The following is a 25,724-nucleotide window of genomic DNA, read 5'->3' as shown; positions in this document are numbered from 1 at the left end:
TGTATATTGATACTGGACACCTTTTAGATGAGCTTTTATAGGCACACTGGTAGACAAGGCTTGTTACAATGACCCAAATAAGGCAAACTTTCAATTAAACCGAATCGGTTGAAATCGTAAATCAAAGGAATACGAAAACTTTGTTTACAAACCCAGACATACACTGTATATATTACAGCAATATACTAAAAAGAAATCCAGTTAGGCACTGGGTAACTCATTTGCTTTTTTAAAAGTCCAATTAGATATATACACATTTAACATCTAGAATAGCTTCGCATGGTAAGAAAGCTGAAGAGTTCATTACAGAGAAAGCAATCAAATTTCAAGGGACACTGAGTATTAAAAAAACCCAACAGTCTTGGCCCAAAGACTGAATGAAATGGCTGCTTGAAGGGTAGAAAGTAAGAATTCTATTACCAGTATTTAATTATGTACATGTAGTTATATAAATGGAAAAATATAGTTTATCCCATTATCAGGCCTAGGCTCAGAAACATAACCGCTATCAGATAGAAGCAGACTGGATAATCTACAATAAAAAGGAGTGTCATTGATTATGAAGAACGAGATACCCATAGTCAGGGAAAGAATTTAAACAGTATGGATAATAAATATTTATGATTTTATGATGCAAAAATCACAACATCAATGGTATACTTTTCACCCTAATAAAGAAAAACATATCCAACTTCAAAGTCCCCATCAGTGACATTACTCACCAATGGCTATCCATAAAGAAAGTTATAAATGAGATTTACATATAATTTTTTGACAATTTCACAACAACCAGAACATTAACCTTAAAATTATTCTTAAAAAAATAAACATTTTTAAATTAGTTTGATTTAATATTGATCAGTAGAATTCATAACATATCAAAGAAAATAAACCATATTGAGATTTATAATCTTTAGTGGTGTGTCAAACCTGACATACTAGAGGGGGTTTTCAAAGAAGAATTTTTTGTACATTTATTCTTTAGAATGATCATATGTTGAGCCCTGTGATATTTATGAATATCGAGTAATTCAGAAAATTGTGAATCGAGGATGCCTTGGGACAGAGTATAAAAGGCACTGCACTAAGAGCAATATTGTTACTTATATACATTTTGAAAATTAATGATGTGTCATCCCGTCATCAGGTGGATCCTCCTTCAATGGTTGTTTTGGCGCTGTCAACTTTAACCGCCAGAGGTGCGCCGACTATCAAGTCCAAGTCAGGAACCACTATGCTATCCCACCTATCCACCTTCTGTCCACACTGCAATACACTATCAATGTTAACTCACTAAAAAGTCTTACTGTTGCACTTTCCATTGATATTCTCGCCTCATCTCTACCCATATAGATGTTATTTCGCATCTCTGCCAAGATATTCGAATAATTTGCCATCTCTCAATTCCTGTTACTCCGACGGTCCCTAAGGCTCTCTACATAGATTGCCCTATAAATCCATGCCATTTATCATGAGATCTGTTTGCAACTGACAGTCGCTTGCGGTACCCAATAGTCCTCTTCCTTCCACTCCTTCAACATGGTTAGGCTCAATTTTGTTTATCGTCTGATGTCTCTATTTTGATTTTTTTAAACACGCCTGCAAGCACGGATAGAACCTTGTCATATCTCCACCTGTATCTTCCATATGTTAGAGCTAATGTACATGAAGACAGAATGTGCTCAAGGTTGCCACGTCTATCATAAAAATTGCAGTTTGGGTCATTCCTTATGCTCCATGTTGCCAAATTGGTTAACTTTTTCAGGCTCCTTTTCAGTTAAGCCACCTTCAATGCTTCTTTATGCCAACTGCATTCACCATTCTTGTGTGCTCTTCTATTTTGCAAGCCCCTTTCTGCACCAGTTGCCTCTTCATTGCGTGTTTTGCCGTGTCTCATCTGGGCGATAGTATTACTTCAGTATTACTTTTAGTCATTGTTTGTCTATTGCCACACTTCCCACAATTTCTACGCGTCTGAGGCGAGACTCGGCCTCTTTCCCTTCATGCCGATCTTAACATCCATCAATACCTTTGCACCTTAACATTTTTTCATGCAACGCAAAAAACTGCTTGACTTTGGTGACCTTGAATTCCTTGAAGATTGAGGTCAACGGTAATTGCAACTTCTGTCGTACCAACCAATGCTGCCGAATCTTCATAAAACCGCGAGTCATCGTTTAAGGTACACACAGATCGTCCATGATCGCACTATATGGGGTTGTATAACGCCTACTTTCATCCTTGGACTGATGTCCCACTGTCCTGCATGTGAAGTGTAGTGACCTTAAGATATTGCTGTATTGTTGTTGGAATAGCTTGGTACATGTAGACATGAGACCGTAAGCATTGGCTAGATCCAACCATATGACTGCATTACTTAATACTCCCGTATGATTACTGTTGAAACATTTGTATGCTTTACAAACTCTGAGACCCTCCTGGCACTCCTCCTTTCTGCACAGCTATGTCTATGAACCTATTGAACAGCATACAGGTTGTCATCATCTACAAGAGTGAGGTGGTACTGAACTGTTTGAGTAATTTTGAACTTTCCTCTTTTTGCAACGAAACACCCTTCGGTTTGACGCCATCTATAAGCTACAGTCATCCGATTCGTAAAAATCAAAATGGCCCCCTAATATAAACAAAGCCAGTTTTGTATTTAACAATAAAAATTATGATCCGCCTTATGAATGGGAAATCCTCGAGTTACATAAACAATAGGTGCGTTCAGGGTTCAACAGATTGTTACCATTGGCATGTTAGGCCACCGACGGATGCAAATGGTTGCAATCGGTAGCAATTGGTTACCAACGTGTACCATCGGTGTACTTTCGATTTTAAACGAGGTCACCAAATCTACCAGTAGCCTAGAGCTTAGGCAAGTTTGGTGCGTGACGTCATCAGAAGAGTTCAACATGGCGGGACTGGAGAAATCACTGGGCCTCGGCGAAGATCTTTTTCCGATTGTTATTGATATAGACGACAGAAAACAAACATTTTTAGTCAAACAATCGGCTGCAGCATTCATTTCTGAGAGTATGTTTTTCTAAAGTATTTTTACTTTACAATTTAGCTACGGCGGGGTTTTCATGTTTAGGCCAATAACGTTATATGGGTTGATTTAATCCGAGATTCCTCTGATTCAAACTCCTGAAAATAGGGATAAGAATAGTAGGAATCTCTGATTAGGGTAGATCTGGACTATGGGTTATGAACGCTTTTAACTCCATAAAAGATCTGACTGTAGATATTTCTGTTGAGTTATGCACATTTGCATGTTTGTTGATAGACTTCAGAACTATAACATAGGTCCACGAATTTTTACACATATATTAATCTTATGTTTTAAATTATTAATAAAAAAACTTGTTATGTTATTAACTTGAAATATCAATTTGATATGTGTTACTTTGGTGTTATATATATATATATATATATATATATATATATATATATATATATATATATATATATATATATATATATATATATATATATATATACACCTTATTGTATGTTGATTAAAATAAGCAATATATGATTAAATAATTTAAGCTATTTAATTATTTCTGTACATATTTTACTGTCATTTCTAAAAATATATGTTTGCTAATCTTCTGTCTAGAAACTAGATATATCAAAGTACTGAAAGTACTGAAAAGCGCTAACCTAGCTTGGTTCTAAGAAAATTTACTGTGTGCAAGCGTAGGCGGAAATGAGCCTTATTGAAATTTTGGTTTATGTTTAATGAATATCAATTTAAAGTATCGAAGGCCAGATTTCTTTAAATATATGTTACTTTCTGAAGATGATGTGAAATAAAGCTGAACACGACTTGTATATGGATACTTGCCTGAAAAAAAATATGTTAAAATCACAATTTATACCTTTTGAACAGTAATTTATGACAGTTTTTGACATTTTCTTGCAAAGAATCGATTTTATTTTTCTATATTTTAGCTTCTGAATACGCACTATATTTTTTCATCAGTGCGTAGCATCCCGTGCTGATGTACGTAAGCCCCACAAACCAATCGTATCTACTCGGCCATTTCCGTCACCCAGATAACTGGTTCCCTATACCTCTTACCAGTTTAAATGATGTATATTTCTGCTCATAGAGGGCAGTTATTCCTTGCACCGGAAATAGAAGTCTAACGACAATAAAGCGCTGAGCTATGCTTAGCGCTTTAAAAATAGCTTTTGTCTCTTTTTCTTGATAATTACATGTATAAGGAAAGGCTAGTTGTATTAGATTGTTTAAAAAAACATCAATTCCAGGTGTGTTTGGAGTAAACTTTATATAACCATGAATTTTCATTTCTTATTGACAGATTATGAGGATTTCAAGAGAGCCATTCAAAATTATTTCTACCATAAAAAAGAAAGTGCATCCCTTATGGAATATCTCAGTAATGTGGAAAGTTTGACCAAAGAGTACCTAGACAAAAGGCCTGCAGGTCCCAGTACCAGCAATGAGCCCATGCCTAACAGCAACACTAGCAAGGATGATGGATGTTCATCCAGCAGCCCCAAAACCAGGATCAATGTTTACGATGATACCCCATGCTTCGGGAATGACTGCAGTGAAGACAACATTGACACAGAAAAGAAGGGAAGACTAGAATGAGGTATCTACATGTCCAGAAAACTTCTTTCCATCTACAAGGAGAATGCAGACACATTGCAGACAACCAGAAACAAAAAGAAAGTATAGGATGAGATAGCTGCAGCCCTCCCTCAAGAGACCTCCAGAAATATTAACATCACAGGGGAGCAAGCAAGAGAGAGATTTCATACTTTGAAAAGAGGATACAGAAAAAATGTTTTGGAATCAAATAAGTCAGGAAACCAGAGGCCACGACCTTTCTTCCTTGAAAAAGAAATGGAAGAAATTCTTGCCAAAGACCCAACATTTGCTCCAGTAGCAGCTAGAGGCTTTCTTACTAAATTGGCACTCTAGATTCAGATGAGGAAGAGGATGACGAATCACAGGTTAACACAACTCCGCCCCCCCCCCCCAAAAAAAAAAGAGGAAGAAGAACAAAACAGAGGAATTGCGCAAAATCTTAGAAGAAAGGGATGACAAGTTTTTGAATACTCCCCGGGAAATGCAGGAATCGCAAAATGCTGTATTGAATAAAATAATTGAAAAGCTATCTTACGCTATCTTAAACTGTCACTTTGGTAAGATGCATGTACGAGTTATTTGCAATGCCCTTTATTATTTTTTCTGCATCAAGGAAAGCTTTTCTAATATCATGTTATACACTCTAAAGTGTTGCATACAATAACATAACATGTTCATGAAATTTGTTCACCTTTTATTTTTGCAACATTTTTTTCTGATAAATTTTGTTATACAATGTACAAAATTGTGCATAAAAACTTTTAACAAAACATATGTTTTCTGTTTTTGAAATAACACAGCTTGTTTATTGTTGAGTGGCTAAATCAAAAATTCAATTTAATTGAACAAGATGCTGCATTATGTCGTATTCGTACACCATTCATTTGATAACCACTAGGACTTGATTCTGCAATATCACATGCATGGTTGTCAGTGTTATCATTGTCACATTAAAATTCATCATTGTATATATTTAGTTTCGTATTTTAACTTAAGCACATATCCCGTGGTGAGCCCCTTAGTGTTTTAGTCTGACGTATTTGAAAATACCCATATTTAACCTCAGTTCACTGGGCCTTAAACCCGCCAGTCCGTGCAGTGTCAGTTTGGACGCGGCAATCCAGAGAGAAGGACGTACTTATACTTCTCTCGTGACAAACCATCCAGTAACTATGCATGTTGTTAATATAAATAGCTGTGTGCTTACTCTGGGGTGAACCTGGTACTGGCTATTTCTGAGGTGAGGTTTATTAATTGTCAATTTTATCGTCATTTCGTTCATTACTGTTCTAAAACACCCAGTCATGGTATTCCAATCGTTTTTATGCTTATTTGTTATGTCTATGTTTAGATACACGTGTTTGAACCAGTTATAAGTATGGCGGACTATTATGGGCATATCCTTTTGTAGTAATGAGTAGTATTATGCAACACTGAATTTAAGTAATTATGAGTTAGTATTTTGTTAGTGTAAAAGCTAACATGCTTTATAGTAAGTCTTCTTTAAGACTGTATATCATTATTTTGTGTGTAATAAGCGTCTATGCTAAGTGTGACATTCATGACTGTATAGCCTGTAAGTAAAGTATGGTGCGTATTGGTGTAAAAGCCACAGTTGCTTTTGTCATGTACTTAATGTGTTTGTGTATTATGTTGGCGCAGGTCCCCTTTTCCAGCCATTGTGTAAACCACTTTCATCGATGGTGGTGCTCATTGCCGAATATTGGTGAAGTCTTGTGTAGACTAAGTGGCCAGTGGAGAACATTGTCCATTGGAGGACCTTACCAGTCCATTCTTGTTTAGGCCAAGTGGCAATAAACTACAGTGGAGGACCTTACCACTTCCCATACTAGGACAACTACTTTCAATATGTATCGATTCAAACTATATTAAATATGTAAAAACAATGTAAAAATATCGTCTTATTCTTTGTCTTAAAGTAAATAAAAATTTTAATTAATTCCGCTCGAAAATCTGTGACAATCATCATCAAACAGATCAAAATTTTACTCATTCATTTTGATGCAAATATTGTGTAAAACGCAAGCTGAAAGAATGGATTTGACAATCAAGTTCATGTCACAAGAATCAAACCTGAGCAGACGTCTAAATCTGACCTTCAAAAGCCCAAAACTTCTCTCAATAACTTGTCTAGTCTTGCTGTGACATACATTAAAGAGACGTTGGCCTCTTGTTAAGTTACCAAAGTCTCTAAATGGTGTCACAAGCCAGCCTAGCAGTGGAAAAGCTGAATCGCCAAGTAAATAGAACCCTGGGGGAAACAGATCATCCGACTTGACAAACAATTCTGATGACCTAAGTACAGACGCATCGTGGGTGCTGCCTGGATTACCCGTCCAAACATATGTGAATTGCAAATTTGCATCACATGTAGCTAAAAGTACCACTGAATGAAACTTTTTCCTATTATAATACGCATTAGGATTTTCTCTGGGAGCCTTAATAGGAATGTGCGATCCATCAACTGCCCCAAGTACATTAAAGCTGACATGAATTCATAAATACGCATTACTTCCCTTTTATCTCCGACTACCGCCATATTAGTTGTCGATTTCTATTGTTCTGCTCATCGCTACACACCCCCTATATAAGGCCGTGAGCCCTCGTCATGCTTCACCGCATTCAGGAATTTCATACACCCGAACACGTTACCTTGGACGAAAAGACTTGTAAAAACGCGTTTTGAACAAAAATAATATGTCAACCACTTCACTGGCAAGATATATCCAATAAACGACGAAACAAGACAGGCGCAGATACTTAAGAAATTCCTCGATAGTTGTAGACCGTTTTCCTGTGTATGTTATAACATCGCACATGCGCAAACCACACATTGTGGCAGATCGAGCAATGTCATTATCGCATGGATTTTATAAACGGGGAGTTTTTGTAGGAACGAAGAGAAACGTTGTTACTTTCTTGGATTTACTATCATTTAGCAACTGTGTTGGATGTAGTGTCGCCATGGTTTTCAAAAAGATGCAGACGTTATGCACTACATGTGTATGTATGAACGACACACGTGTTCGATGTGCATGCGAAGTAAGGCAGCACTGTCTGTGCAAAATAATAGAGATACCTTGGACATCCTTTCAAAGAATAAATATATTTTGTATTTAATTGATTGTTGTTTTCTTTATTCTTTATTACTACATTTTACTACATGTACGATGTGTAGTTCATGCATTTAGAAGTCCGTGCAATGTGAATGCCTCGATTGGAAAGCAACCGACCGTAACTTTCTCAACCGGTATATATACCCCAGTGGCAGTAGAGGAGCGATCGAAACTAATATGGCGACCAAATGCTTTTATGAATTCATGTCAGCTTTAAGGAATCCCGAGATCTCTCCAAATGCATCACTTGTCTCCTGGGGCCCGTTTCTCAAAAAGGCCTACGTCCAGGCGTAAGCTTAGTCCGGACTAAATCAAGGACTAAACCTCAAAACCAGACTAAGTTGCGTTTCACAAAAAGGCGAAAACTTAGTCGGGACTAAATTCGGGTTTAAATCTACGCCTGCTAATGGGTAGGCGTAAGTCCTTAGTCTGTGCACAAAAATGGCGAGTGTTTTGTTTCTAAGGCAAAATGTACGGAGAATTTTATTTGTTGGTTTGTTTTATGTGTTATTAAAGAAAACATTCACATTTATTTAAATATTTGTACATGTACGTATAACTTTAGAAAATACCTTTTGTTTCTATTTCTAAATAAATTAAGATTAAATCAATTTGATAAATAATGGGCTCACCTCATTAAACGTATGTAATATACATTACTAATCGTAATGACCTAAAGTGTGAAGAATGGGTATACCCCGATAAATGATATAAACACAATAATTAAAAAGATGCTTTATTTCTAAATTAAACATGTATTCCCCAACAAGATAGATGTATATAAGTACGAATATATTATTGATTTTTTTAATCAATACTCAGTAAGCATGTACTAGAATTTAATGTTTCTAATCAAATTTGAACCAGTGAAACGAAACTGATTTCAAAATTATGAATAGGAGCAACTCAAAACGTTTACATTTGTAATTTGTCCTTGTGTGTGGTTGTTTGTTCTTTACCTATACATGTATTACTGAAAACTTTACAACACGTATGCATTCTCATTTTCATTTTTTTACTCCTAGTATCTTTACAAAACCGTTTGAAAGCTACATGTATTTTGGAATGTTTATGAACTCGCATATATTTAGATACAATCAATTTTTGTTTGTTAAAATATTACTTATAAATATGTTTTAGAAGCGTGCAGAGTGTGCATCAATTTTAGATCTGTTGACAAGCGTTTGTCAAGGTTATCGAAAATTATAAAATTTTACATGCAAACCTTGAATTTTTGGAAATCAAATTCATTAATCTTATTAATTCTAGGATGAAATGATCAATTGCGTTCATATTTAACATCGATCGTAATTCTATTAAAATAGGTATGGGGCACATGTACTATCAATGATCTTCGTGCATATTCATATGCATTGTTTATTTGTACTCATATAATTGAATGGATCTTTAATTACTTGAATTCATGATAGTTTTGTTTCATCATATTTAAAATGTACGTATATCAAGGGATTTTTTTTAAATTTCGAAGTTGTCTTATCCGGAAGGGGGTAGGGGATTTTTCGATGCCTTTTCCATTAAACTTGTAAAAACCTTTTATCTATAAAACTTTCCTTAAATAGGCAGGGTGTTCTTAGATAACTGCTTTTATATCTTTATTTTAATCAAGATACTGTATACAGGGTTTTTTTGGTCCCGTGTAGTGCAAACAGTTTCACTCCGTCGTGACTTCGCCCAGTCACAGCTGTTACTTAAGTTACTTAATATTAGATATTGAAAATCAACATAAATTCGCCCGCTGACAACGAGGGTGAAATGATTGAAAATTAAACAGGGCGAATTATTCCCTGTTTATGGTGTATATTACTTTCAATCTCTCTCTCCCCCCCCCCCCCCCCCCCCCGAAAAAAACCAAAACAAAACAATCGATCGATTAAACCAAAATACAGGAAATGGAGATGGGGAGACCTCGGCCTCAAATGTTGATAATTCCTGTCTTGTTAATTGTTGACTATTAATATCTTTCGAAACTATTATCATTTGAATCGCAGAAAATCAAGAATCGTTTCCATGTCATTGACTACATTTTTTCAATATTGGAACAGAGGATGGACAAGGTTCATGTAATATTATTTATACAAAAGATATTTTCGATTTCAGTTGGTTGCTGTTGGTTACTCATTGTCATATTATTTTCTATAAATAATGTAGTGAATTGATAAAAAAGAATCAAGCCTTATCCCAGCATCTGAAAATGCCTAAAGATCTACAGTGTCTATGAAGCATACTTCTTATTCTGCAGACGTATTGGGGCATATCCACTGTACATTGTCCCTGTATTCTATAAATATTTGAAGTTTACACTGACATTGAAGTTAATTTCTATGTATTGTTTCGTTCAATTAATATGTAAGATTGTGCCTCAATATCATCTACAATGCATTTAATTGTCACATATTTGGTTTCTGAAACCTCTTATATATGACGCTTTCATATCAACTGTTTTCTCTAACATTTCATTATGTTAAGAAGTGTATAGGCATTTGTTCAACTTTTATTAATATAAAATGTCATGAACAGCTTGAACTATGCACATTCAGTGGTATAACATGCGTACTTTCGGGTACTACATGTACTATGAATTGGAAAATTGACCCACCACATATAATCATAGCCTCAAAGCAAAACAAAATACGATATGCGCATGCTTAGTACTCAGCGGAGATGTCGAAGTTCTTAAACATTTAAACCCTAACTTACGCATCTTTCAGAAACGCAACTTAGACCCGACTAAATATTGGCGTAACTTTGTTAGTCGGACTAACTTAGGCCCAAATTTACGCCTTTTTGAGAAACGGGCCCCAGGGCTTTTGCACCACGAGGCCACTGTATAACGGATGGCATTATTTCGTCCACTAGAGTTCTCGCAACTCTCGAAATACTCAAGTGAAAGGAACTTTTTCCTACGTCAAACCTATCTGCCATTGACCGGAAACTCTCCTGGGGCCCGTTTCTCAAAAAGGCCTACGTCCAGGCGTAAGCTTAGTCCGGACTAAATCAGGGACTAAACCTCAAAACCAGACTAAGTTGCGTTTCACAAAAAGGCGGAAACTTAGTCGGGACTAAATTTGGGTTTAAATCTACGCCTGCTAATGGGTAGGAGTAAGTCCTTAGTCTGTGCACAAAAATGGCGAGTGTTTTGTTTTTAAGGCAAAATAAACAGAGAATTTTAATTTTTGGTTTGTTATACGTGTTATTAAGGTAAACATTCACCATTTATTGAAATATTTGTACATGTACGTATAACTTTAAAAAAAATACCTATTGTTCGATAACTGTTCCTATTTTTAAATAGATTAAGATTAAATCAATTTCATAATTAATGGGCTTACCTTATTAAACACATATAATATACATTACTTCTCGTTAATGAAATCTATATTTTAAGTATGAAGAATTAAAGATGGGTATACCCCGATAGATGATATAAACACAATAATTAAAATGATGCTGTAATTTTAAATTAAACATGTATTCCCCAACAAGATAGATGTATACATAAGTATGAATAGATTATTGATTTTTAAATCAATACTCAGTAAGCATAGACTGGAATTTAATGATTCTAATCAAATTTGAACCTATGAAACGAAACTGATTTCAAAATATTGAGAATACTCCTTTGAATAGGAGCAATTCAAAACGCTTACAGTTGTAATTTGTCCTTGTGTGTTGTTGTATATTCTATACCTACATGTATACTACTTACAACTTTACAACACGTATACATTCTCATTTTCATTTTTTTACTCCTAGTATCTTAACAAAACCATATGAAAGCTACATGTATTTTGATTGTTTATGAACTCGCAGTTAGATACATGTACAATCAATTTTTGTTAAAATATTACTTAAAATATGTTTTAGAAGCGTGCAGAGTGTGTATCAATTGTAGATCTATTGACATGCGTTTGTCGAGGTTCTTGACGATTCTAAAATTTCACATGCACACCTTGAATTTTCGGAGCTCAAATTAATTCATTTATTTTATTAATTCTAGGATTAAGTGTTCAATTTCCTTCATATTAAACGTCGATTGTAATTCTTTTTAAATAGGTATGGTTTACATGTGCTATGGATGATCTTCGTGCATATGCATATGTGTTGTTTATTTGTACTCATTTAACTGAATTGGTATTTAATTACTTGAATTCATGATAGTTTTGTTTCATCATATTTTTACAGATGTATGTTTATCAAGGGATGTTTTTTTTTTTATTTCGAAGTTGTCGACTTGCAATACAAAAGCGTTGTTTTAGCATTTTACAGCAGTGTGCATTATTTACAAATTTAACTAGCGTGCATTTGTCATAATTGTTTTAATCAAGATACTGTACACAGAGTTATTTTCGTCCCGTGTAATTTCCGCCCTTCTAACAGTTGCAAACAGTTTCGCTCTGTCATGAATTCGCCCAGTCACAGTTGTTACTTAAAAAAATTCACCCGCTGACAACGAGGGTGAAATGATTGGAAATTAAACGGGGGCGAATAATCCCCTGTATGCAGTATATATTACTTTCACCCCCCCCCCCGAAAAAAAAACCAAACAAAACAATCAATCAATTAAACCAAAAAACAGGAAAGGGAGTTGGGGAGACCCCGGCCACAAATGTTGATAATTTGTGTCTTGTTAATTGTTGACAATATCTTTCAAAACTATTATCTTTGAATCGCAGAAAATCAAGAATCCTTTCCATGTCACTGTCTACATTCTTTCATTATTGGAACAGAGGAAGGAACTTTTTTTCCTTTTGTAGACATGGACAAGGTTCATGTAATGTTAGTTATACAGTAGATATTTTCTATTTCAGTTGGTTGCTGTTTATAACATATGGACATATTATTTTCTATAAATAATATAGTGATAGGGTAAAAAAGAATCAAGCCTTATCCCAGCATCTGAAAGTGTCTAAATATCTACATGAAGCATACTTATCATTCTGCAGATGTATGCGGGTATATCTACTGTACCCTGTCCCTGTATTCTATAAATATTTGAAGTTTACACGAACATTGGAGTTAATTTCTATGTATTGTTTCGTTCAATTAATATGTACGATTGTGCCTCAACATCATCTACAATGCATATATTTGGTGTCTGAATCCTCTTACATATGCCTTTTTCATATCAACTGTTTTCTCTAAAATTTCATTATGTTAAGAAGTGTATAGGCATTTGTTCTACTTTCATAAATACACACTGTTATGAGCGACTTGAACTATGCACAGTGGTATAGAATGGCATGCGTACTTTCGGGACATGTATTATATATATGAATTGGAAAATTGATCCACCACATATAATCATAGCCTCAAAGCAAAACAAAATACGATATGCGCATGCTTAGTACTCAGCGGAGATGTCTAAGTTCTTCTACATTTAAACCCTAACTTACGCCTCTTTCAGAAACGCAACTTAGACCCGACTAAATATTGGCGTAAGTTCGTTAGTCGGACTAACTTAGGCCCAGATTTACGCCTTTTTGAGAAACTGGCCCCAGATTACCTATTGGTGGATGATTGAAAAAAGATGTAGATTGTACAAATGTTTGTTAAAGGCTCAAAGCAATATATTTAAATTTATCTTAGTAACAGAATGTAAATGATGATTATTACTTGCACTAATATAGCAATTTGTACACTTTCAGAAGCCACTTATGTACCATAGGAACATTAGAGTATCCTTAATAGGATCAACTTCTGGCCCATGCGGCTTGTTGTACTTTTCACAATTGCCTATTTGCGTCGATAAGCAATCAAAAGATTCTCTTGTCTGAAATGACTTCTAAATTCATCAGGCATATACCTTGGTATAATTTGGTCATAATAGTTTCTTATTCTTGTGATCTCCTCTCTTTGTTGTAGAAAAGTTTCTGCAAGCATGCTTGTGGTGCCAATATGGTTAATCATTGCGAGATAATTTTGACCACTTTGAGTTTGCAAAGATGTTAAAATGGCTGTAAGAATTAACCTATTTTTGTCATCCAATTTTCTTATTTCATTAGTTTAAAATAGTAACAATTGGTGACCAAATGTAACCAAGGGCTACCATTTGTTTTAATTTGACCAAATATCGTTTAAAGTTCTACAGGTAAAAGAAAGTGGGCGCTTAAGATGTAGATTCGACAGGAATCTGGGCGCACAAGAAGAGTGAACATTTCATTGATTAATTTTGGACATTTTTCGAATTATAACCGTTATTTGGTTTCTGTTGGACGTAGAATAGGCTGAAAAATGTTTGAAATGCAAAAGGTTTTGTCATAATATGGGCCTAAATATAGCAACACGGCGGAATTGATGCAAAGTCGTACTTATTTACAGCTGTTTTTAAATGATTCTGATGTCTCTGGGTCTTCTCTCCACAAATTTGAAACTTGTAAAGATGACTTGATTCAACATTAAAAACGTCGCTTTTTAAAAAAAGATGGAGAGATGACCCAGAGATGACTAATTATATACTTTTTCAAAATATTTTTGGAGGATAATAAAACAAAGTCCAGAGATATGACAATATTGTCCCCAACACTACTTTATACCACAATTTCAAAGTCTCGCATGGCTCACTGGTTTCGGTCTGGATTTTGAAGTCATTAACGAAGTGTTTTGGGTTCAAATCCTGCTCGAGACTCAAAATAACATTTTTTTTTTACTTTTTTTTTTAAAAATGTATATTGATATAACATTATGTTGAATTATACTAGAATACCGGTATATCTTAATTAGTCGTTATTGATTTCTGCCGTATGAACACTATATTTTCTGTTCTTATTACTAGTTTAGTGTAATATACAGTATAATTGAATTAAAATATATATGCATGTGTATTAACATTTCCAATATAACGTTTTATCGGTTTACCCCTCATTTCCCTTTTCAGAAAGCTTGTGAGTTTTATTCAATAGCCAGAATAGACTTGTACTTTAACTCTCAACACAATCAATTTTTGTTCAAACTTGTACATAGCATTTCGAGGATATAGACATTTAAACCCCAATTGGTTCGTGTCGATGGTTCCTGCAAACTCACTATCTTGTGCGCCCAGTTTCTTTGCTACAATTGGTAGCATTCGGTTACCATTGGCTACCATAGTTCACCGATGGCAACCAAATGCTGCCAGCGGTCGTTTCCAAATCCACCAATGGTACAACTCTGAACGCACCTAATAATTACGTGATACAATACGTCATTATTTGCGTAATATCAATTTTATCTGTAAATTTTAGGAAAACCCACGTAAACAAAGATGGGTCGAAAAGGGAAAGAGTTGACAAACGACCAGAAAATATCTCCAGGACTATTAATGCATACTGGAATAAGGTCATCTTAAGTAATGAATATAATGTTATATTAATGGTGAAGAGTTGGATAAAAGTACCTGCCTGATGCATTTGCCACTTTCAAAAAGTAATTTAACTTAAATGATATGCGGTGCATCACATATCACGGTATCGGGGCAATTTGTGTCGTCGACGGAATATCAATGCAGAAAAAGTAAAGTACCGGGAATATTTCCGTGTTGGATGTAAATGTGTTGCCTGTCATAATTACGACATTTCGCTGACGAAATGTCATTGTACATAGGGCTCGCATCAGCCAAGACTTTCGAAGAAATAATCAACTGAAGTCAACGAACTGGCCTGCCAACGGCCTTGGCCTCGATATAATCGAAAATTGTGGTGGTGTTTAAAAAGAGAACTTCAAAAAAGAGCCGCAAACATTAATAACGTTCATGAAATAGCACTCTGAACATCTGGACAAATATACCCAATGATTACATTCAGAACTTGCAGAAATCCATCGCTAGACGAACTTTAAGAGAAACAAAACAAAATACTAAGGTGAGTGTTTTTATTGCCTTATTTCAATTCCAAGCGGAACCTACATTTCTCTCTTGCGGCGGCCATATTTTTTTGGGTGGGTGGGGGGGGGGGGGCGGATGACTGTAACTGCCCTCTTCTCCACACGACTCCAAGATGTCTCCATAAACGTTGTGTTTGTCTCGGAGAGTTTTTGTAAACTCTGTCTGTGTATGGAATTCTGATTGGTCCTGATAATGATCATGCTCCTCTTGCCTACCTGATGACATTTTTGACTGATTCGTTGAACAAATGATCTTGTTTGTCTGGTTGAATCAGTTTCTCATACTCAATTAAATCCTCATCTCTCCTTGGATCGCTGTGCATATTTATTTTCAAATATTGTTCGACTTTCTCTCAGCTGTGAAAGTCCTTGACCCTTAGCTGCCATGCCATATCGTTCAAGTTATTATTCCCCTTTGTAAAGAGAATAAAAGTACCTCCTCTTATCTTGGAGGTTTATATGTTCACTTTTAACATTTTCAACGTAAATTATGAAATGATAGCTTTTATTTCGATTCCATTTCAGAAGGCGACCTGAACAGAAAAATAAAACAAACTATTCTCTTATATACCCGTTATCTCCCGTTGGAAGAAATCGTGACTCAGACTTCATCAAAGTATTTCTTGTGGTTATAATGTAAGGAATGGTTCTAGAGAAGATGGTACAATTGTAAAAAGTTAACGCCAGACAGACATTTGCTAAAGAATCACACTTGAACCTTTAGGTTGATCAGGTTAGCCAACTGAACCATACTTCCCCATGTTGGCCATATATAAGACACATGGAGCTGATCATTCACATTTTTAAACAGGCTTTTTAAAAGAAATGCGCAATTCACAAAAAGGTTAGTCAGAGAAAAAGATTTCATAGCAGTTTCTTTAGTTTCAAAACCTAACTTGCTAATATTAATTGAAATGCAGATTTATATCATCAAACAAATAAGAATATAATTTGGAACTAGCGGAGTGGGTTTAAACGCATAGATTTATGGCATATTCGTTGAACTTGAGTCAACAAAATTATCTTTATTTTCAGTTTGATTTTATCTTCAAAATTCTCAGGCCCAATTGTTTATAACAAGAGACACGGTCCGCATCGCTCACACCTGAGCACACTTTGAACAAACAAAAAAAGAAGCTTTTTTTTTTTTGAATTTATGTTTTGTTTTGTTTTTAATTTTTAGAAATGCGTTTTGATTACTAAACTTCCTTGTGCGAACCCACATCCGACTACTGTATATATTTGGGATAAAATGCTATTAAATTCAAGACATTATGTATAATCTTGAAAACTCGCGGCTAATTGGTATGCTCATCATGAAAGGAAAATCAATATTTTATGTCTTTACGAATACCGAGTAATTTTTCTCATGATCTATATCCTTTTTTTTTTATTTGTACATTATCCGGTGCTTAAGCCAATTGTCACGTGAATGCGTAGTACTTTATAATTACATATTTTTAATCTTTGTAATTGGTGTCCAATGCGAAAAGTAGCTTCAGTAAAGGGAATCGTGGTGTGATAAAATATGATGAAAACTTGTAGTTATAATTGAAAACAAAAGATTTAACTGATAATGGGATTTTATGTAACCAATGGTAAGTTTTTTTTAAGTATCATATAGTGCCACTGATACTTCTCAATCAGAATGAATTTGTTCTAAAATCCTTAACCATTTCATTATGATTAAAGTGTTCTCAATTAAGACGTAAATGTCATCAAACGTAAAACTGTTTCATTAAAGCTAAAATGAAGAATATTTTCGATAGTTTTAGTAAAAGTTCTTGTTTTTAGGAACATTTGACTGTTGAAATCAATTTGCCCCTAGATATAAAGTTTTTTATTTTTATTTATTCATTCTGTATTATTTTTTTTATCGGTGACCAAAAAATAAAAATATCCCTTGGTTCATTGTAAGCATAATCAAAAAAAAAAAACCCGAACCTGCATTTCATTTTAGTTATGCGAATATAAGATTAATACAAGAACATGCATATTGAGTTCAGAGAGACGTGTGGCTCAGGCGAGTGATGTGGTCCCGGAGCTATATCACATCCCAGGGCTCTATGATAGATATGCTTTGAAACATGAGACAAACGCAGAATAGGTCGTTTTTAATTGATACTTCCATAATATGAAATCTAACTATCATTCTTGTTCAAAATTTAACCTTAAATCCATTTACACACGTTAAATGCACAGCTGTGTTTATCAATTATTTTCTGAGAAACCATGACACGTTTCGTGATTTCCTGAGACTTATATTTTTTGCTTGATTAATTTATTATCAGTATAAATAAATTTAGTTGCCTTTTGACAACAATAGAAAACTTTCAAAAATTGTCAAAATTAAAGAAGCTCATGGTCATCATTCATGTACCTTTTACATGTTTTTTTCATACAATTTCATATTTGTTGATCACATGTTTTCCAGAATTCAACAGCCAAAAGTTATCACATAGAACCATGCTTTCATGTTATAAGCAGCAAAAACAACATGTAAAGTAATTATTTATGGAACACAACCTATATTCTCTTAAAATTCAACAAGAGCATAAAGAAAGAGGAGTTCAATCTGCTCATGAACTTCAAACAAAATCTCAATATCTTTATTTCTAAAGATTTCTCAAATAGGATTTTTTACGCGCAATGCATTTTTCAAAACACACAGAGTGATAGAAAAGGTCAATAAAATAGAATTTTTAATCAAAGTATCCCACGTAGAATCTGCATGATAGTCTCCTGAACATATATACTCCCGTGATATTGTTGTAATCAAGTTTTTTTTTTACAGCGGCGATTCTGTGTATATCACAATCAAGAAAAATGAAAAATATACTGACATTGTTCTCCAAACAGGCAAAAGAAAGTAAACCGGGACCTTGTCGCATATCCGACTACCCCCTTTTTAAAAAATCTTTTTGACTCTGGCTTCTGTTCTTGATTGTTTTGTATTTCCTTTACTTTTTTTCTGGTTGTCTTTCCGATGAAACATGTAAAGCAATCTAAAGGCTGTAACACACACCAAACAATCTCTGATCTCAACTCGCTAGCCAAAGCAACAACGAAAAGTTCGTAGTCGGTCTATAAAATAAAAACCAGATACGTGAGAGGGTGGTACTACCTTAAGAAAAAACCTAACCAAAAAAAAAACAAGAACAAATCGAAACATAACCAAAAAAAAAAACAAAAAAAAAACAATGAATTGTTGACGACAATTTTCATATTGTGTAAACAAGATCCGTCATTTGGATTCTCTATGGCTGTCTCAAAATAAACTAGTAAAGGTCAGTAAGCATGGCGGATAAATTCAAGATGTGACGTTGACATAAACGAACCAATTTTTCAGTAGATGAACAACTACTATATAATTATGCAATTTGTCTAATACATCACCATTTTCTTTCATTTAAGGAAAGTTATGCAAACAATTATCCCACTTTAATTTTTCTTAATGCTAAAATAGTTCTGAGATTTAATGATCCGCACAACGTTCTTGCAGCATTGTTCATCGTAATTAGTTTGTTTGTTATCTGTATACCTTTAAGGACATTACTGTTGTTTTAACATTATTTAACCTTAAGAACCCATAGAGCTTACAAATATAGCTTTTTTAATGTTTATTAATTAAAATATGTTTACTTTGTTCATTGATAATTAGATATTATTCATCAATTCTTAAAAGACTTAAATTTGATTTCTATTTGATTATATTTAGTGGTCATTTCTATGTAAATGATTTTGTTCAACCTATTTGCAAATGTAATTGTAAATTCGAGTAATGACCTATTCTTTAAATATATTTCATGAATATCTGGTTAATTTTCAAACACTTTTATCTTAGGTATGAAAAAACCCCGACAACCCATTTGTACTTCGAGATAGACTGGGCCTCTTCTAATGTCAAACGAATAGATGATATCTTTGTAAACCTATAATATCTGGACTACTCAGGCTTATCATCAGCGGCCCTTCTTAGAGGTAGCAGTAACGGTTACGAAATTATTGTTTTTAGATTGGTTTGGCATCAGTCTGTTTTGGTAATTTCTTTTGAAAATCGGTTAATTGATTGTAGTATACAGTTTTACAATCCTTTTATATGCTTTCATAAGAGGCAACTTTCTCTATTTATTGTCATTAACTTATTTAACAATTTATATTTTAAGTACATGTTATTTCACCTTTTCCAAAGAAGATGTGTAGATAAGGCGTTTAAAATGCCTATACACGGTCGGACAAGGTACTGAAAAAATAAAATATCAATAAATCTGATGTTGTTATAAAAAATCATTTAAAACAATACACATTTAACATATCATTGATTTTAACCTATAAATATGTTCAATACTTGGAATATGTTGACTCAAATAGGAGTATACGTGTCAAAACCTGCAAATACTGTCATGTTTTAGAACTTCAGGGAATTTTCCTTTATAGAGTGGGTCTGTCTCCATATTTTTCTCATAGTCTTAATAAGATCTAATGGAAAACAAGCCGATTTTAATCAACAAAAACGTGGAGAGATGACTCACTGTGCATTAAAAATATCATTTTGTATCCCATCAACTAAATGTTTGAAAAATAATACAAGTCTGAAAATTCGTGGCCAAAGTAACACATAGTATTTAAACAACCAATTTTGTTGTGTCTGAAATGGCTCAGTGGTTAGATTTCCTGATATAAGCTAACCTTATATATCTAGGGTTTTTATGTTATGGGTTCGATACCACCAAATTTTCAGGCAATATTTGTTTTTCTTATCTTTTGCTAAACATATTAAAAACTTAATATAGTTAGAAATTATATTTTTGCATACTTGTATTATAATATATTTGAATAGAATTAAATGGGAAAAAATAAATTCAAAATTGTATTTGACAACTAAACCGAATGGGCATTTGCGCCATCTTATTCCCCCATCTTCTTTGGTATCACCTATTTGAATCTGTGATAGTAATTCTTCAATCGGTATGTGATCCAAGTAGTGATATCAATATATGATATCACTTATTCGAAGATGTGATATCACATATAATTTTGAATTGTTGATACCGGGTAACACCTTTCCGACTAGTTGATATCACTCAATTGAATTTCTTACTACATAAAGTTATTTCATGTTGTTTGATTAATTCGAAAATGTAATATTACTTATTAAAGTAAATACTTCCTATTCGCTTATGTTACACAATCAATCCAAATTGAATAAATACTAGCAATATTACCAAATCGAAGAAGTAATTTCACTTATTCGAAAAAGGGATATCGCCTATCTGAGGTGATATCTCAAAATCTAACTAGATTTGTAATACATGTGTCACCCTTTTGAACGGCAAAAGATCTGTTCCATTAAAATTAATGATATCCATCACTTATTCGATAAGATGAAATCACAAAATCTTACTGAATATGGATAGGTGATATAAACTGTTTGAATAGATGATGCCAAATCAAAAGATGAACAGGTAATATCGCTTATTTGAGTCGGTGATATCAGTTAACGAAACGGTGATGCCACTTATTGAAATAGGTTATACAACTTTATATCTATAAATATCAAAACGCCTTCTCGTAGCTTTACTTCCACCAGGACTGATTGCTGTGAGGTGTAAATGCTGACCATTGGCTGGCCTCAAGACCGACACTTCATGGGCGATCTCTGCAGTTCCAATAGGGTACTCGTCGTGAAGCACGAGGTCCAAACCGAAAGACCAACAACCTTTTATATCACAGGTCGGGCTCTGGATGTTTTGTCGAAAACCCAAGCCTAACAGCATCGGGTTATACTAAAAGGATTTGTCTACCCTGACGAGTAGCCAATTTTTGGGGCTATAAGTTTGAATACAAACTTTTCGCAATTTAATCTTTGTTTATGGATTTGAAGAGGTGTAACGCAAAACAAAGTTAGCCCCTGAGATAGCTGTGTTGCAACCACTATTGAAATAAAACCACTATTGAAATAAATTATTTCAATAGTGGTTGGAAATGTATTTCATTAGAAAAATCACCTTGCAACCACTATTGAAATAATTTATTTCAATAGTGGTTGGGGGACGTATTTCATTAGAAGAATCACTTTGCAACCGCTATTGAAAATCAACTACTATTGAAGTACTGATTTCAATAGAAGTTGAGGAGTATTTCATTATAAGAACTACTTTACAGACATCATTAAAGTACGACTACTATTAAATTTATTTTTTCAATCGCAGATTGAAATGAATTTCGTTATAAATATAACTATGTAATCACTATTGTAACACATTTGGAAAGAAAGAAGTTGTATATTATATTTGCAAACTATTTTGAAATGCAAGAAATCTCACGAATAATTTCAAATACAAAATTATGTTACAATTTTCACTGCTGTGCAGAAATAAATAACCAATTCCCGCAAATAAACATACATTATTTCAATAGTGGTTAGGTATGCATTTCATTACAACCACTATTGAAATACTTTATTTCAATGGTGGTTAGGTATGCATTTCATTACAACCACAGTTGGAATACTTTATTTCAAAAGTGGTTAAGGATGCAGTTCATTACAACCATCTTTTTGGATTAGCAATTTGAACAGATGGCTTTTCTTCTTATTCGCAGTACAGGTTTCAACTTAAAAAAAAACCCTTTCTGCCTTCCGTAGATCTTTATACAAATTGCATTAAGCTGCCACCATATCAATTGTTATGACCGAAAGAGGATGTAATATTGAGTTCGGCATTATCTTTCGCGTTCTTGCACGGTAGTGAAGAGTTAGGCATTTTATACAAGATGTTGGAAATAGCAATATGCATATTTTCTTCCTGGTAACGAAGAGGTGCTTGTAGTGTCTCTCTATTATTACATGTTTTGAATTAACAACTTCCGATTCTTAAATGCTACAGCATGACAAAAAAAATTAATGAGGACACTTTAAAAGAAACCAAATAAAAAGAAAAGGAAATATAAAATTACATGTATTAAGAATTTATGAATTAATTATGGACATGTAACATATCATGGATCGATATTACTGGAAGTATTCAGTGCATATATATTGCATGCATGAAATATAGTATGCCAACAGAAATCAAACCCAAAGCTTTTCGGCCCCCTTGTATATCTATGCAGATATATATAAAGTATACATAAGATATAAAAAGCAACTTAAAAATGTTCACTGAGATATGAACAAATCCTGTTTTAGCGTCACGAAAAAAACTTTAGTTATCCATCGTTTCTAATCCATTTCATTTCTATAATTTCGATCTTACTTTGATTTTTGCCCAAAATAACACAACGAATTAAAAATTTCATCACCTAAGATTTTTTAACAACTTTTGCAATTTTGTATGACAACCACTTGTTTGAAAAATACCCATATTTTGAGCGACCTGTGAGTAAATAAAAGATAGGAGTTAATTTAGTTTATTGCTTTTAAAACACGCTGTCTAAATTTCTACTGAAAGAGATTTATCTTTAAAACAATTACTTAAAATTAAACCAAAATGTAACCTTCACATATATGTTTAGCAGTTTACACATATTTAGTGTTCTTCAATGCAGTTTCAAGAGAATGATTTGAATATTTTAGGGAAATATGTATATTGGATTTGGACGCTGCATCAATTTAGAATATTATAACATAGTTAGGCATTTTATTTTTATTGTCTGTAAAGTTAGGCAAATCTGATCATATCATCTGTCTTTCTTCCGTCTATATACGGGTTATAAAAAGGGAACCAAAGATTACAGGGAGGTTTAGCCTTGCAAAAAATAAAGATCGGGCTCGATTTGAAGGTTCGGCAAAATTTACCCGTATAATTTACTTCTCTGTTTCCGCATGTACGTTAAAAAACTTATCTAAAAAAAAATCCACCAAAAAACCCTTAACAAAAACAGGAAGCAATCTTCAAATGTCGAGATCGGGCTCTGCGTTGCAACTTTATGAATATCACAACTTTATCAAGATACTGCGAAGCAGTTAGGCAAAAAGTATTATTTATGTTTTAAGTTAGGCAATTCTAAACACACACGGAAGTAAATGTCCAATACAGCATTGGACATTTACTTCCGTGTTGGAAATCCTCGCTCTTAATTTCAGGAAGATATACATTACACTCTCTCAATCACTTTAAGGATGTAATTAGTTATTACAACATTGAAATAATAAGTGTTAATAAAATATCATTGTCAGTGTTAATTTTTTTTTTATATATTCTTGTGTATTGGTGGGTGGGTGGGTGGGGGAGGTATTTTCATTGACCTTAAAAATTAAATGACACGGCGTGAGACAATGAACTGAACTGAACTGACAATCTGAGTTAGAATTAAATCCACTAATCTATTTTTAATTTACTAATTAAAATCAAATTTAAGAAATATATTTTAGCATGATCAACTTTCCATCCCTATTTTTTGTGTAGTTAGCACAAAGAAAGCGATAAAAAGCATAAAATGTTTTCTTTGTGTCAGAATTTATCTCATTTCGTTTTACGACTTATAAAATAGTGAAAAAATTTGAAAGTTCTGTCATTAAACGTTTTTCCCCATGTTTTAAAACATTCTCATTCTGAATTCTCATCCAACCGGTGTATTCTGTTTTGCCTTGTGAAACATTGTGTATCTTTATAAAATTTATGCTCTCTCTCTCTCTCTCTCTCTCTCTCTCTCTCTCTCTCTCTCTCTCTCTCTCTCTCTCTCTCTCTCTCTCTCTCTCTCTCAGATTTATTAGGAATTTTAAAAACAGTTCGGCAAAATATTACTTTTTATTTTTTAAGTTAGTCAATTCACGCTGTATCTTCTGCTCTTCAAAAACTTCCCGGAAGGCTAAAAACGGTTATATAAAAAGTCCTTAAATCATTCTGTGTATTATTCTGCATGATGGGCGTCTTAATTCAGATCAGATAATACATTGTACAAGTATATGCATGAATATGTTTAATCTCCAATTAATGAATTGATCAAAATGCTGACAATATGCAAGGAAGTATGCAGTATACTATAAAAGTCCTTTGTACCTAATGAATGGTGCATTTTATGTCCCAAAATGGTAATAAGAATGTCTTGTTCATATAAGTTTATTTATATATTTATATATTTATATTTTATTTGTTTTAAAGTTTATGTATAACTCAATATATTTAGGAACAGATAATGAGCTAGAATACGGCCGAAAAATTTGTTCATGGTTGAAAATTGTATTATTTTTTATTTCTATCTAAAATTTGTATTATTTCGAATTTTGACAAATGTTCATGCACGGATCCAGTGGTTTTTATAATTTTTTTTATAGGGGGATGGGGTCCGAGTCAAGAAACAACAGAACCCAGTCTCCTACCATCAGTGCGCGACCACGCTATCCGCTCGGCCGACTCAAAGTTTCTGTCACATGACATAGTTTATAAAAATTAAGTGTCACGCACGTCAAACAACGTGCCGTTTTATTTACGTCAGCGTCCCTGCCAACGCTAGAAGAGTGGGTTTTATATATATAATGTTAAGCCTGTAACGAGCGGACGTGACTCTCTAATTTTATTTTGATTTTAAAAAATGTAGTAGTACTAGTATTGTGCTCAGTAGAAATTCTGTGCACGAGATGGTCATGATAGAAGAATCAATGATGTTGTAAAATCATATTACATTTCATACTATTGACTGGGCAATTAAATACACAGCTAAAGACTATATATGATATGGGCCTAATATGAACATCATCAGTTTACTGTAGTTCTTTGCTTCCTTAGAACAGATATATTTGTGAATTTTTTCATAATTTTCATTTTCATCCAGATGCCCAAAATTTTGAAATATGACATCAACAAATTAACCTTTTTCCGCCATCTTCGCATTTTTAGCATAGAACGGCGTGTTTTCAAGCAGTTTTTCTTTCAGGAAAACACATTGAACGATTGCTTGAACAAACAAAATATTTTCATCAAAAAGATATCTATCAAAGACTTATAAGTTACAACAAGTTTATCTTGTTCAAAGCGTCGCTCTGTATTTCCCATTCAAAAAAAAAAAAAATAAGGAAAATGTAATTTTTTGATTGATTTTGATTGAATTACAAAAATAGTGTCACTTCTTACGTC

The 25,724-nt window shown here is 33.7% G+C and overlaps 1 long non-coding RNA gene across 1 annotated transcript; it reads left to right on the top strand.

Annotated features, from left to right (window-relative positions):
• The first annotated feature begins 15,051 nt into the window (after positions 1–15,051).
• LOC128192270 (uncharacterized) lies at positions 15,052–23,796 on the top strand. Its single transcript, XR_008244521.1, has 3 exons — positions 15,052–15,626; positions 16,174–16,492; positions 19,493–23,796. It is a non-coding gene; the product is annotated as an uncharacterized LOC128192270 (long non-coding RNA).
• Positions 23,797–25,724: the final 1,928 nt, after the last annotated feature.

The sequence above is a fragment of the Crassostrea angulata genome, chromosome 7, assembly GCF_025612915.1.
Source record: "Crassostrea angulata isolate pt1a10 chromosome 7, ASM2561291v2, whole genome shotgun sequence".
NCBI lineage: Eukaryota > Metazoa > Mollusca > Bivalvia > Ostreida > Ostreidae > Magallana > Magallana angulata.
This window is presented reverse-complemented; position numbering and strand designations above follow the sequence as displayed.